General features: G+C 41.3%; 1 pseudogene; it reads right to left on the bottom strand.

Moving 5' to 3' along the window:
- Nucleotides 1–6,849: 6,849 nt before the first annotated feature.
- On the bottom strand, nt 6,850–9,278 carry LOC129560421 (protein FAM98A pseudogene; annotated as a pseudogene).
- Between the last annotated feature and the right edge of the window lie 7,423 nt (nt 9,279–16,701).

The following is a 16,701-nucleotide window of genomic DNA, read 5'->3' as shown; positions in this document are numbered from 1 at the left end:
AATCTGGTATCTATTCATCTCATGCTATGGTCTTCTGGAAAAGACAAAAATAAAGCATTGCAATTTGTTTGAAAAATATGACTATCTCAATATCATGAAATATAAATGAGAATGAAAACCAGGAAAGCTATGGCAAAACAAAAAGCTTTAAAGTCAAAAAGTCAATAGAAGGGTAAGAATTCATCTTCTCACATCATCAGACATGAATTAGTTTTTCTGCTTTCCATGACTTTCTGAAAATATCCATTGTCTAGGTTGAAGTAGATCTGTGCTATTCACTAATGAAGAAGAAACATACATCTTATTCTTTTTAGGTTTCCACTGATTCTGATTTTGGGGCCTCCCTGGTAACTCAGCTGGTAAAGAATACACCTGCAATTCAAGAGACCCCAGTTCGATTCCTGGTCGGGAAGATCCTCTGGAGAAAGGATGGGCTACCCACTCCAGTATTCTGGCCTGGAAAATGAATAAAAGATATTGCAAAAGACTTTTATTCCTATACATAAAATGTTCTGAAATCACCGATACCTAGCAAGCTAGAAGGCTCAGAAATCCACTCCCATATTTAGCAAACATAAAACATATGGCCTCTGAAGTTTCTTCTACATATTTTGGAACAAAAGCTTTTAAAGAAAGTAGCTTAAATACATTTTCTAAAATCACATTTTAAGTGATTCAGAAATCTGGGAAAAATAACCCAATTCTAGCTGGCTTCAGATCTCAGAATTAATTTTAAATTAAGGAGTTTCATCAGACATGGAATAAACTCTCATTAAACTTTTAATTCTGATTAAAGTTGGACAAACCTACTAAAATTTAAAATCGAGAATTTACATTCGGTTTTAGTTGGCTTCCAATACTGTTAGATTTAAAATTCATAGTAATGTTTGTGTAGTAGATGTATTGGTTTTCTCTTGCTGTGTGACAAATTACCACAAATTCAGTATCTTATAATAATCTGCTTATTAACTCACAGTCTGAGAAGACTGGGAATGGTTATTATTAGATGCTCTGCTCAGAGTCTTGCCAAACTGAAGCCAGGTTGTGAGTGGAGCTGTGGGCTTATCTAGAGATCAGAGTCCTCTTGAAAACTTATTGACGTTTTGGCCAGCATTTGGTTTGGTGTAATTGTAGGACCAAGGTTCCTGCTGCCTTGCTGGCCGTCAGCTTGGGACTACTCTCAGCCCTGGAAGGCTACTCACTATTCCCTACCATATGGTCTTCTATACAACATGGCAGTTTGCTCCATCAAGACCAGGGCAGGAGTCTCCCTCACTTTGAATCTCTTTACTTATTTTAAGGGTTCACCTGGTTAGCTCAGTTCCATCCCAATATTAACCCTTTTGGTCAACTCAAAGTCAACTGGTTAAAGACCTTAATTATATCAGCAAAACTCCTTCTGCCTTATAATCATGGGGCTGATATGCCATCATATCCACAAGTCCCACTCAGAGCAAAGAGAAAAGTTATACAGAATGTGTACACAGGGGTGGGGACACTAGAATTCTGTTACCCTAGTGGTGGTGGTTTAGTTGCTTAGTCGTGTCAGACTCTTGCGACCCCACGGACTGTAGGCCACCAGGTTCCTCTGTCCATGGCATTTCCAGGCAAGAATACTTGAGTGAGTTGCCATTTCCTTCTCCAGAGGATCTTCCTGACTCAGAGATCAAACCTGCATCTCCTACATCGCAAGTGGATTCTTTACTGCTTAGCCACCAATGAATTTTGTTGCCACAGATGTTTATAAGAATAGCACTACCATAAAACACTATATATTTTGAAAAGTTAGATGTTTTCTTTTGGAAATAATATGGTTATTTCAGTAGAATTTATTTATATATACAAGCAGTGTAAAATATTATAATTCATTACCGTAAACCTTTGGATATCAGATAGTTTGGTGAAGCTCTGATGTAGTCCTGCTATGAAAATATGTTTGTTCTCTCTCAAATGTAAAGCAAATTACTCAATCAAGACAAAAGAAATCAAATTTGGTCAGGTTAGTCTCTGTCTCCGCAGTATAGCTCAACCACAGGTTTTAAAGCTATATACTCAAAATATCTTGATCCTGTGTTAGTCTGGAAATGATTATGGAAACCATTAACAGGTTTAATCTATTATGAAATGGACACTGGAATTCATAATGCTGCTATAGATGTGGTATCTGATACATCAGTCATTGCATCCTGAGCACTTCAGTGGCTACTCATTTCCACAACTCCTTTATACTTGTCTGGTCCATGATTTCTAACACATTTCTCCAGTAGGATCTATGCCCTGTCTTTGAACAAGCTCAATGCTATGAATCTCTGACCACCTGTCTCAGACTCTGGCAGGCCCTCTCAAGGAGAATTGAGCATTCTCCTCCATATATGTCCTTGGCGGCTGGCCACAGATGCTTCCTAGAGGTAGAATAAGTAGAATCTTACTTCAAGTATCACCTCTTTTCTGGATTTCTGTTAACTTCTTCTCTTGGAATTGAACCTTCTTAGATGAAAATACCAATCAGAATAGCAAAAGAAGCTGTGACTAATTGTCTACCATATGCCAGGTACTCAGTTGGATATTTTACATTTACATGAGCCTTTCAACAACTCTTGACAGAATTATTATCTCTATTTTACTTAGAAAAAAAACTGCAGCTAGAAGAGATTTTGTAACTTGCACTACCTACTTGATTGACATAAAAGCTGACATTAAAACCAAGGTCTCAGTTCACTTCAGTCAGTTCAGTCGCTCAGTCGTGTCCGACTCTCCGTGACTCCAAGAACCACAGCACGCCAGGCCTCCCTGTCCATCACCAACTCCCGGAGTTCACTCAAACTCATGTCCACAGAGTCGGTGATGCCATCCAGCCATCTCATTCTCTTTGTCGGCCCCTTCTCCTCCCGCCCCCAATCCTTCCTAGCATCAGACGCTTTTCCAGTGAGTCAACTCGTCTCATGAGGTGGCCAAAGTATTGGAGTTTCAGCTTTAGCATCAGTCCTTCCAATGAACACCCAGGATTGATCTCCTTTAGAATGGACTGGTTGGATTTCCTTGCAGTCCAAGGGACTCTCAAGAGTCTTCTCCAACACCACAGTTCAAAAGCATCAATTCTTCGGCAATCAGCTTTCTTCACAGTCCAACTCTCACATCCATACATGACCACAGGAAAAACCATTGCCTTGACTAGATGGACCTTGGTTGGCAAAGTAACGTCTCTGCTTTTTAATATGCTATCTAGGTTGGTCATAACTTTCCTTCCAAGGAGTAAGCCTCTTTTAATTTCATGGCTGCAATCAGCATCTGCAGTGATTTTGGAGCCCAAAAAAATAAAGTCTGACACTGTTTCCACTGTTTTTCCATCTATTTCCCATGAAGTGATGGGACCAGATGCCATGATCTTCGTTTTCTGAATGTTGAGCTTCAAGCCAACCGTTTCACTCTCCTCTTTCACTTTCATCAAGAGGCTTTTGAGTTCCTCTTCACTTTCTGCCATAAGGGTGGTGTCATCTGCATATCTGAGGTGATTGATATTTCTCCCAGCAATCTTGATTCCAGCTTGTGCTTCTTCCAGCCCAGCGTTCCTCATGATGTACTCTGCATATAAGTTAAATAAGCAGGGTGACAATATACAGCCTTGACGTACTCCTTTTCCTATTTGGAACCAGTCTGTTGTTCCATGTCCAGTTCTAACTGTTGCTTCCTGACCTGCATACAGGTTTCTCAAGAGGCAGGTCAGGTGGTTGGCATTCCCATCTCTTTCAGAATGTTCCACAGTTTATTGTGATCCACACAGTCAAAGGCTTTGGCATAGTCAATAAAGCAGAAATAGATGGTTTTCTGGAACTCTCCTGCTTTCTCCATGATCCAGCGGATGTTGGCAATTTGATTTCTGGTTCCTCAGCTTTTTCTAAAACCTGCTTGAACATCTGGAAGTTCATGGTTCACATAATGCTGAAGCCTGGCTTGGAGAATTTTGAGCATGACTTTACTAGCGTGTGAGATGAGTGCAATTGTGCGGTAGATTGAGCATTCTTTGGCATTGCCTTTCTTTGGGATTGGAATGAAGACTGACCTTTTCCAATCCTGTGGCCACTGCTTAGTTTTCCACATTTGCTGGCATATTGAGTGCAGCACTTTCATAGCATCATCTTTCAGGATTTGAAATAGCTCAATTGGAATTCCATCACCTCCACTAGCTTTGTTCCTAGTGATGCTCTCTAAGGCCCACCTGATTTCACATTCCAAGATATCAGGCTCCAGGTGAGTGATCACGCCATCGTGATTATTTTCATCGTGAAGCTCTTTTTTGTACAGTTCTTCTGTGTATTCTTGCCACCTCTTCTTAATATCTTCTGCTTCGGTTAGGTCCATACCATTTATGTCCTTTATCGAGCCCATCTTTGCATGAAATTTTCCCTTGATATCTCTAATTTTCTTGAAAAGATCTCTTGTTTTTCCTGTTCTGTTGTTTTCCTCTATTTCTTTGCATTGATTGCTGAGGAAGGCTTTCTTATCCCTCCTTGCTATTCTTTGGAACTCTTCATTCAGATGCTTATATGTTTCCTTTTCTCCTTTGCTTTTCACTTCTCTTCTTCTCACAGCAAACCAAGGTCTAGCTAGCCCCAAACCTTATGTTCTTTATTCTTTGATTAGAGGAAATATTTGTGTCCTCAGCTAAGTCACTTGTGAGACTAAAAGAAAGTCTTATTAATAATTATAATCAGTAAAATTATTTCAATTAATAATTGTTATTATAAAAATAAATTCATAGACATAAGACAGGCCTGTGCCAGGCCCATAAAAAGTATAATTTATTTAATTTTAGCTATAATACAAGACACTCTAGACCCTGATTCTACAGTTAGTTGCCCCTTAGTAGCCAATCTGACAACTGGGGTGATTCCCCCAAGTGGGTTTCAACTTTCTCTCTTTCTCCATTGATCAGTGATACATGGGTCAGACCATATCTCAAGGATATGCTTCTTAAGCTGTTTCCTGTGAGTCCAGCAAAAAGACACAAATTTGAACTTCTTGGTTGTAAAGTCTGACAAATCATTTTCACATTTGTCAATTTGTTTACATGTAGATCCCCTTCCCCAATTATTAACAAGATTTCTCATATACATCTTAGAGACCAAGGAGGCTTCAGAGTAATTAAGATTTTTTTCAATGAAATCTAAATGACTCATTTTTAGCACAGTGATAAACACAAAAGAGATTTTCAAAATGTTTTTGAATGACAAACATGGACATATACACAAATATACTACTTGCAAATGCAGATGAAGGGACACACATGTAGATTTTTTCTGACAACCTTTTAAAATAATTTTTACTTTTACTGAAATAGAGTTAATTTACAATGTTGTGTTAGTTTCTGATATACAGCAAAGTGATTCAGCTTTTTATATATATATGTGTGTGTGCTTTGTCATATTTTTCCTCTATAGTTTACTACGAGATATTGAATATAGTTCCCTATTGCTATACAGCATGACCTTGTTTGTTATCTATTTTATATAAAATATTTTGCATCTGAAGATGGCTAACAAACACATGAAAAAATGCTCAACATCCCTCATAATCAGAGAGATGCAAATCAAAACCACAATGAGATACCATTTCACACCAGTCAGAATGGCTGCTATCCAAATGTCTACATGCAATAAATGCTGGAGAGGATGTGGAGAGAAAGGAACCCTCTTACACTGTTGGTGGGAATGCAAACTAGTACAGCCACTAGAGAACAGTGTGGAGATTCCTCAAAAAACTGAAAATAGAACTGCCATATGATCCAGCAATCGCACTCCTGGGCATACACACCGAGGAAACAAGAATTGAAAGAGACACACGTACTCCAATGTTCATTGCAGCACTGTTTATAATAGCCAGGACATGGAAGCAACCTAGATGTCCATCTGCAGACGAATGGATAAGAAAGCTTTGGTACATATACACAATGGAGTATTATTCAGCCATTAAAAAGAATACATTTGAATCAGTCCTAATGAGGTGGATGAAACTGGAGCCTATTATACAGAGTGAAGTAAGCCAGAAAGAAAAACAACAATACAGTATACTAACACATATATATGGAATTTAGAAAGATGCAAATGATAACCCTGTATACGAGACAGCAAAAGAGACACAGATGTATAGAACAGTCTTTGGGACTCTATGGGAGAGGGTGAGGGTGGGATGATTTGGGAGAATGGCATTGAAACACATATGTTGTCATATGTGAAATGAATCACTAGTTCAGGGTCAATGCATGTTATAGGATGCTCGGGGTTGGCATGCGGGGATGACCCAGAGGGAGGATAAAGGGAGGAGGGAGGTGGGAGGGGGGTTCAGGAGGGGGAACTTGTGTAAACCCGGGGCAAATTCATATCAATGTATGGCAAAACCAACCAATATAATATTGTAAAATAAAAAAAAAAATATTTTGCATCTGTTAATCTCAAACTCCTAATTTATCCCTCCCTCTACCCTGTCCCCTGTGGTAGCCATAAGCTTGTTTTGTCTTTGAGTCTGTTTCTGTTTTGCAAATAGGTTCATTTATATCATTTGTTTTATGTTTTTTTTTTGAACATACAGATACTTTATTGCTCATCTTTCACACAAAGCACACCTCCAGCCATTTTCTTTCACAGCTTGACAATATTTACGTGTACAAAAACCCAGCAATAAGCGTCATGTAGATTTCAGTAAAGGTGAGTGTCAAACATCAACTCAGCCAGGCTTTTGTTTTCTGCAGCAATAATAAAGGGCCTCCTGCTCTAAGCAAAAGTCTGTCGTCTTACTTGGTAGTGCATTTCTTTCATTACAAAGTCTCCTGCCCAAAGCAAACCAACTTGAGCCAGTGGTATTAACTCGTGCATAAAACAAATTTCAGTTTGCTGTTTCTTCTAGCAGATTTCAAGTAAAAATAAAGTTGAAAGAGGAACTTGTTTTGAATGGATGCAGGTCAGTTTGAATTGCTAAACTTAACTAAACGACTACATGTACTATAGGTTCACAACTTAGTCTGCTTTTATAATCTTTATGGGTTTTGGCCGTGTTCAAGGTTTTCAGAGTTGAGCATATGGTACAGTATTCTGTCAGAAGGGTAAGGCTACTGAATGTGCTATCTGCAGAAGAGCTCATTTAATAGGAACTGACCTTAAAGTTCTATCATGAAGCTAATGTTGCATAACCTCTCTGAATAAAAAGCCAATCAGGGCAGAACTGTGCTTGGAAAATAGGCATTAGAATACTTTAAGGAAAACACATATAAATGGATTGTTAATATGAGGAAGGTTTCCTAGTTGTAAATCTAAAAAAATCTAGAAGAATTCTCATTTTTCAAAACTGCATATTGAAAACATGAAAACTACTTATTCAAGTAATTTCTTCAGAAAAATACGCATGTTCTGACTCTGGAATTAGTCTACTGGTCAGTTAAAGGCAGTTTTAATTACCTTTTAAGAAATTCTCCATACAAAGGAGAGATATTGTATGTGTTTCTCAAATAAACAGCATTATGTAAGTCCATTTAAAAAAAAAACAAAAACAAAGAACACTATTGTATGAAAACCTACAAATGCTTATGCCAAGCAGGAATCTGCCTGTCACCGGTGGTCTCACATTAATTCAAAATCAATGCTGAATTCAGGATTCTGAAACTACGTTTCTATTACTTGAGCTCTAGCGAAATGTAAGGTTCTATGTAGCCTCAACTAGTATAATGTCTTCCCTGTCCAAATCCAGAATGATTATACTGGTAACCTCCATGCTGGAAGTGCTGTTCAAATTGCCCCCCTTGATGATAATTCTGGCTCCCTCTTCCTCCCCAGCCTCCTCCTTGGCCAGCGTGTCCACCTCGGCCTCCACGACCCCCTCTCCCTCCACGACCACTGCCTCGATCACCGTGATGCCCACCATCTTGGTATCTATTGTCCTGCTGATATCCACCACCCTGGTATCCACTTCCCGTGTATGTAGATGTTTGGAAGCCACCATAACCACCGCCCTGATAGCCACCACTGTGGCCACCATGATAGCCACTGGACTGGAAACCCGAATCTCGATAACCGCCATCTTGGTAGCCACCCCCTCCTCCACTCCCTCCATCTGTCCAGCCTCCTTGATGCTTATTTCCTCTTCCTCCCCCTCGGCCACCGTGGTCGTAGCTACCACGTCCACCTCTCCCTCCTCCTTGTTGTTCATGACCTCCTCGTCCTCCATATGAGGAATGTTCATAGCCACCTCTCCCGCCTCCCTGTCCTCCTGCTGGTTGCTGGGGGCCATCCTGCCTTTTCTGCCAAGGTGGCATCTCTGGGGGTGGAGGTTCGATTTCATTGGGCCTACCTCCTCTGTCAGGAACTCTGCCCATCAACACCTTATTGATGGCACAGGCAGTCTTTTCTCTTATAGAGCCACTGGTCGTCCTTAAGATCTTTGACAAGTCTTGTCTTGCAGCCAAAAGGTGGGCAACAGAAATAGTACTTTTAGGAGATAAGACTGAGCGTTTCGGCTGGTAAACCTTCGCTAATTTTTCTGTTTGACTCTTAGCTCTGTCAGACCAACCAAAAGACTGGACAGTGACATCCAAACGTTTTATTAGCAGCTTTCTCCGAACTTCATATTCATTGGCCACAGCTTGGTTAATTGCTTCTATCTTTTCCCAGTGGGCCGGTCCCATTGGCTTCTTCAATAAAGGCTTTCCCACATGATTAGGTGGAACTTTTGCTAATGTTTCCTTTAATTTTTTTTCAATCCCGCTGAAGAATTGGAACATAGTTATATTGGCTGGAGGTTTGGACATTCCTAGAGCAATACATATGCCTTTCAACTCTTGAAAGACCTCACTACCGCCTCCTTCTTGAGCTTTTTTTGGAAGAGTATTCACACAGAGCATTCTGGCAGCTTCTAGTTCTGAGATGAGGTATGTGAGCAAAAGGAGGCAGTTCTTCTGAATGAGAAGGCGCTTGGTCACATCCCCAGATGTCAGTGAAAGATACGGACAGTTCATCTCCCCTAGTAGCCCACTCACCTCAAGCTGGAATTCTTCAGCTTCACTTGGGCTGTTAGTTGCTTGCACATTTTCCTCTAGTTTACAGAGCACTCTTAATTCAGACACCAACCAAGCACAGAGTTTGGTAAACTCAGGGGAACTGGCTCCAGCAGTGACGGCCTGAGACAGAGCGCCATCTTCTAACAATGGACCCTTGTAACCAAGATCTTCCAACGACTCCAAGATGTCAGTCTCCATGAGGTCACACTCCATGCTACTGTGGTATTCAAATTTCCGAGTCCCATTTATATCATTTGTTTTAGATGCCACATGTAAGTGATATTATATGACATTTGTCTTTCTCTGACTTATTTCACTTAGTAATGATAATCTCTGCTGCTGCTGCTAAGTCGCTTCAGTCGTGTCCGACTCTGTGCGACCCCACAGACGGCAGCCCACCAGGCTCCGCCGTCCCTGGGATTCTCCAGGCAAGAACACTGGAGTGGGTTGCCATTTCCTTCTCCAATGCATGAAAATGAAAAGTGAAAGTGAAGTCGCTCAGTCATGTCCGACCCTTAGCGATCCCATGGAATGCAGCCTCCCAGGCTCCTCCATCCATGGGATTTTCCAGGCAAGAGTACTGGAGTGGGGTGCCATCCTGTCTAATTACTGAAAAGAACATTATTTCATTCTTTTTATGGTTGAGTAATATTCCATTGTATATAAATGCCACATTTTCTTTATCCATTCATCTGTCGATGAGCATTTAGCTTGCTTCTTTGTCCTGGCTATTGTGAATAATGCTGTCCCATATGGTTCAGTGGTAAAATAATCTACCTGCAAACGCAGGAGTTGCAGGAGACCCTTGTTTGATCCCTAGATCCAGAAGAGTCCCTGGAGAAGGAAATGGCAACCCATTCCAGTATTCTTGCCTGGAGAATCCCATGGACAGAGGAGCCTGGTGGGCTACAGTCCACAGGGTTGCAAAGAGTCAGACATGACTGAGCATGCATACACATGAACACTGGAGTGCATTTATCTTTATGAATTAGTTTTCTCCAGATATATGCCCAGGAGTTGGAATTGTTGGATCATACAGTAAGTCTAATTTTAGCTTTTTAAAGAACGTCCATACTTTTTTGCATAAATAACTAGTGGAAATACCGTAGCTCTTTTGTGAATGGATCTTGATCAACAAAGTGATATCTCTGCTTTTTAATATGCTGTCTAGGTCTGTGATAGTTTTTCTTTCAAGAAGCAAGTATCTTAATTTCACGGCTGTAGTCACCTTCCACAGTCATTTTAGAGTCCAAGACGATAAAATCTGTCACTGCTTTCACCTTTTTCCCCTCTATTTGCCATATGAACTGGATGCCATGAGTGTGTAGTCACTTCTCCCACTGTGAACAAGGAAAGCTAAAGACAGCCAAATGTACAGATACAAACAAAACTAAAAGAGCTCCTTGTGGCTAACCCCTAAAGGGAGAGTGTGAGCCATAGAATGTGGATTGAGTGAGAGCAGGTTACTATCCTGAAGACTCTCTTACAGTAGCGTATGGATAATCCCATAATTAGAGATACTTCCCAGATCACCTGGGGACTGACATCCGCAAGTAGGACCCTTTAATGTCAATTCTCATTCTCTGGAAGTAGAGATAGAACCAAAAACCCTGCATGGACCATCCCAGTTCTCTATAAAGGATAGCAGGAACAACCCAGAAGAGTGGCCAGGGTAAGATTAACAGTCAACATCAGAGCTGGGACAATGTAGAGAAGTTAGTTTTTTAGCATAATACTGAACAAGAAATTTGTGTCAACCAGCAGTGACAGTGATAAAGTAAATAGACATTGGTAAATGTTAACTGCAGCACTGTTTACAATACCTAGGACATGGAAGCAACCTAGACGTCCATTGGCAGATGAATGAATAAGGAAGTTGTGGTACATATACACAATGGAATATTACTCAGCTATAAAAAGGAGTGCATTTGAGTCAGTTCTAATGAGGTGCATGAAACTGGAGCCTATTATACAGAGTGAAGCAAGTCAAAAAGAGAAACACCAGTACTGAATATTAATGTATGTATAAGAAATAGGTGGGGAAACAGTGGAAACAGTGTCAGACTTTATTTTTGGGGGGCTCCAAAATCACTGTGGATGCTGATTGAGGCCATGAAATTAAAAGACGTTTACTCCTTGGAAAGAAAGTTATGACCAACCTAGACAGCATATTAAAAAGCAGAGACATTACTTTGCCAACAAAGGTCCATCTTGTCAAGGCTATGGTTTTTCCAGTGGTCATGTACGGATGTGAGAGTTGGACTGTGAAGAAAGTTGATCAACGAAGAATTGATGCTTTTGAACTGTGGTGTTGGAGAAGACTCTTGAGAGTCCCTTGGACTGCAAGGAGCTCCAACCAGTCCATCCTAAAGGAGATCAATCCTAGGTGTTTATTGGAAGGACTGATGCTGAAGCTGAAATTCCAATACTTTGGCCACCTCATACGAAGAGTTGACTCATTGGAAAAGACCTTGATGCTGGGAGGGATTGGGGCAGGAGGAGAAGGGGACGACAGAGAATGAGATGGCTGGATGGCATCACTGAAGCGATGGACATGAATTTGAGTGCACTCCAGAAGTTGGTGATGGACAGGGAGGCCTGGCGTGCTGTGATTCATGGGGTTGCAAAGAGTTGGACACGACTGAGAGAATGAACTGAACTGAACTGATGGAATTTAGAAAGATGGTAAAGATGATCCTATGTGCATGGCAACAAAAGAGACACAGATGTAAAGAACAGACTTTTGTATTCCATGCGAGAAGGCAAGGGGGGGATGAATTGAGAGAATAACATTGAAACATGTATATTACCATATGTAAAATAGATGACCAGTGCAAGTTTGATGCATGAAGCAAGGCACACAAAGCTGGTGCTCTGGGACAACCCAGAGGGATGGAATGGGGAGGGAGGGAGGGAGGTGGGAGGTTCAGGATGGGGGATACATGTGCACCCGTGGCTGATTCATGTCAATGTATGACAAAAACCATCATAATATTGTAACGTAATCACCCTCCAATTAAAAATGAATCAATTAATTTAAAAAATAGACAGACATTGGTAAAGGACAAATTGACTGGGCCAGAGCTTCTAGGTGTACATTGACATATACCTTGCAAAAGCTCAAGAAGAACTTCAGCTGGCAAACTCAGCAACCAAGAGGTAAGAGTCCCCAAGGAAAAGTGGTAATAAGAAGTCATCAGAAAGATAAATAAGAAGCTCACACTGGAAACTCTGGGGCTTAACCACAATTTGTCATTTGGATGTCCATGGTACTGAGACTATTTAGAACAGAAAGAGATCAATATTCTTCTCTTTGTTTTCCCCAGCACTCCCCTAGACAAAGGACCTATTAAAAATATAGACTATGAAATATGCTTTCCAAGCCTGACACTGGGGCGCACATGCCTAAGACATATTGGCTCTCCAAAAGTGAAACTGCTTGTCATTTAAAATGAAAAGGTCCAGAGCAGTATTTCTGATCTTTAGCACATTTATCATGTGGGGTCAGACAGTTCTTTGCTTTAGATATTTTCTGTATCACAGGATGTTTAGCAATGTCCCTAATTCCACCAAGATACAAATAGCAACTCCTAATGAAAAATGGAGAAAGCAAGGGAGTTCCAGAAAAACATCTATTTCTGCTTTATTGACTATGCCAAAGCCTTTGACTGTGTGGATCACAAGAATCTGTGGAACATTCTGAAAGAGATGGGAATACCAGACCACCTGACCTGCCTCTTGAGAAACCTATATGGAGGTCAGGAAGCAACAGTCAGAACTGGACATGGAATAACAGACTGGTTCCAAATAGGAAGAGTACGTCAAGGCTGTATGTTGTCACCCTGCTTATTTAACTTATATGCAGAGTACATCATAAGGAATTCTGGGCTGGAAGAAGCACAAGCTGGAATTCAGATTGCTGGGAGAAATATCAATAACCTCAGATATGCAGATGACACCACCCTTATGGCAGAAAGTGAAGAGGAACTCAAAAGCCTCTTGATGAAAGTGAAAGAGGAGAGTGAAAAGGTTGGCTTGAAGCTCAACATTCAGAAAACTGAGATCACGGCATCTGGTCCCATCACTTCATGGGAAATAGAAAAACAGTGGAAACAGTGTCAGACTTTATTTTTTGGGGCTCCAAAATCACTGCAGATGCTGAATGCAGCCATGAAATTAAAAGACGCCTACTCCTTGGAAGGAAAGTTATGACCAACCTAGATAGTATATTAATAAGCAGAGACATTACTTTGCCAACCAAGGTCCATCTAGTCAAGGCTATGGTTTTTCCAGTGGTCATGTATGGATGTGAGAGTTGGACTGTGAAGAAAGATGATTACCGAAGAATTGATGCTTTTGAACTGTGGTGCTGGAGAAGACTCTTGAGAGTCCCTTGGACTGCAAGGAGATCCAATCAGTCCATTCTAAAGGAGATCAGTCCTGGGTATTCATTGGAAGGACTGATGCTGAAGCTGAAACTCCAATACTTTGGCCACCTCATGAGACGAGTTGACTCACTGGAAAAGAGTCTGATGCTGGGAAGGATTGGGGGCGGGAGGAGAAGGGGACGACCGAGAATGAGATGGCTGGATGGCATCACCGACTCTGTGGACATGAGTTTGAGTGAACTCTGGGAGTTGGTGATGGACAGGGAGGCCTGGCATGCTATGATTCATGGGGTCGCAAAGAGTCGGACCCAACTGAGCGACTGAACTGTACTGAATGAAAAAATAAAAGAATAAAATACATATATTATATACACAGAAATATACATTTCCAGACATTGCAAGGGGCTTCCCTGGTGAATCAGATGGTAAAGAATCTGCCTACAATGTGGGAGACCTGGGTTCGATCCCTGGGTCGGGAATATCCCCTAGAGAAGGGAATGGCTACCCACTCCAGTATTCTTGGGGCTTTCTTATTACAAATGTCCCTGTAAAGTTCTGGTCACCAATTCCAATGCATGTGGGAAGGGGAGCGGCAAGTTTCTCACTTCAACAAGCAATTTTCGAACACCAGTTTAACTTCGGTTCAGTTCAGTCGCTTGGTCGTGTCCGACTCTTTGTGACCCCATGAACTGCAGCATACCAGGCCTCCCTGTCCATCACCAGCTCCCGGAGTTTACTCAAACTCATCTCCATTAAGCCAGCGATGCCATCCAACCACCTCATCCTCTGTCATCCCCTTCTCCTCCTGCCTTCAATCTTTCACAATATCAGGGTCTTTTCCAATGAGTCAGTTCTTTGCATCAGGTGGTCGATGTATTGGAGTTTCAGCTTCAACATCAGTCCTTCCAATGAATATTCAGGACTGATTTCCTTTAGGATGGACTGATTGGATCTCCTTGCAGTACAAGGGACTCTCAAGAGTCTTCTCCAGCACCACAGTTCAAAAACATCAGTTCTTCGGCAATCAGCTTTCTTTATAGTCCAACTCTCACATCCATACGTGACCACTGGAAAAACCATAGCCTTGACTAGATGGACCTTGGTTGGCAAAGTAATTTCTCTGCTTTTTAATATGCTGTCTAGGTTGGTCATAACTTTTCTTCAAAGGAACAAGCGTCTAAATTTCATGGCTGCAGTCTCCATCTGCAAAATAGAGTCTCCCACAAAATAGAGTCTGCCACTATTTCCACTGTTTCCTCATCTATTTGCCATGAACAGATGGGACCAGATGCCATGATCTTAGTTTTCTGAATGTTGAGCTTTAAGCCAACTTTTTCACTAGTAGGAGGTCTGAAAATTCAACTCAATTCTGACAGCAACTACCTGGGAAAAAGCAAAAAATTCCCACAAGACTGCCCCCTTACCCCATTTTAGACAGCAGTCACAAGCCTAGGTTGTTAACTGTACTTGGTCCACTGGCTATAAAACGAAAGATTCCAATGATACCCTCTGTGGGATCAACTAATTTGCTAGCATGGCTTAAAACTCAGAGAAACATTTTACTTACTAGGTCACCAGTTTATTATAAAAGAAAGAAACTCAAGAAGAGCCAGACAGAAGAGATGCATGGGGCAAGACATGGGGAAAAGGCAGGAAGCGTTCACTCCTCTCTAGGAAAGCTACTCTTTCAGCGCCTCCAGGAGATCATCAACTGATACGTTCTTCAACCCAGTCGTCTTGAGTTTTAAAGGAGGCCTCCTTACACAGACAATCTTGATTAAATCACTGGCAATGGGTAATTGATTCAACTTTTCGCCCTCTCTGGGGATGAGGGAGGTGGGGCTGAAAATTCCAATTCTCAACCCATGGTATGCTCCACTGACAACCAGTCCCCAACCTTAGATGCTCCCCAACAGTCACCTCATTGACACAAAAAAAGACACCTTTCTTAGACTTCCCTGGTCCAGGGGTCAAGAATCCACCTGCTAATGCAGGGGATGGGGGTTCCATCCCTGGTTCAGGAAGATTCCACATGCCACAGGGCAACTAAGCCCACATGCCACAACTATTGAAGCCCACGCACTTTGGAGTTCATGCTCCACAGGAAGAGATGACACTGCAATGAGAAGCTCACACACTACAACTAGAGAGTAGGGCTCACTTGCCACAAATAAAGAAAGCCGTCGTGCAGCAAAAAAGACCAGAACAACCAAAATTAAAAATAAATAAAATTGTTTTAAAAAGACACGATTCTTGATCTCAACTCCAAGGGGTTTGAAAGCTGTGAGCCAAGAACCTTAGAAATGTGAATGACCAAAAATATATTTTTCTCATAAATCATATCACAGTCCCCTTGGGTGCAAATTTGCCCCTGGTTGAAACTAAAGAAAGGAGCTGAAACAAAACTCAGTTGCTACATAGAAGTAAAAAATTGGATGGCGTTCATAGCAGTAAGCATTAGCAAGAGACAGAGGTTGAGGTCAATAGAGTGGGAGTGGTATCTTGAAATCCTCTTCCGTATTCACCTGCTGTATCCCAAAATTTGGCTACATCTGGGGAAGTTCAGCCAAATGCTTATTGTAATTGATATCAGTCACTGTATATGCTGTTCTACATCACATTCATCTATTGGCTTAGGTTTTGTTTTGTCGTCCTTGTTGAATTTGCCAAACTCTGTGTGAGTGGTGCTAGGTACGTAAATTGGCCTGTTACAGACAGGGCTAGTGTAAATCATTTCAATTCAGTGGGAAAAAGCATTTTTATTTTCCTAATATGCTAGAGCCCATTAATGCTTATGGTTGAGGTAGGAATGAGGAGACACATATTTATACATAGTTTATGGTCATCTGTTCTGGAAAATAAATCTGTGGTGATAAGTGTGATACTGTAGAGTGTAATAAGCTTTTTTTTTTTAGTAGACTTATAGGGAGGAAGAATTCTGAAAGTTATTTTTTCAGGTGGACTCAATAGACCTAAATTTGTTGAAGTTGGAGGGAAGGTTTTATATCTGTCACTGCAGAGAATACAGATAGAGGGCAGGATCAAAAGAGGCCAAAACTACCAATTTGTGACAGGAAGTCAAGGAGGACTGATGGCTATCCCAAAAACCTAAGCTGCATATATAATAACTAGGCTTTAATGTCATCTTTGCTGGCTATTAAGGCTTCCCAGGTGGTGCTAGTGGTAAAGAATCTGCCTGCCAGGCAGGAGATGTAGGAGACACAGGTTTGATCCCTGGGTCAGGAAGATCCCCTGGAGGAGGAAATGGCA

The sequence above is a fragment of the Moschus berezovskii genome, chromosome 16, assembly GCF_049115385.1.
Source record: "Moschus berezovskii isolate FMDL1 chromosome 16, NW_MosBer_1.0, whole genome shotgun sequence".
NCBI classification, from domain to species: domain Eukaryota; kingdom Metazoa; phylum Chordata; class Mammalia; order Artiodactyla; family Moschidae; genus Moschus; species Moschus berezovskii.
This window is presented reverse-complemented; position numbering and strand designations above follow the sequence as displayed.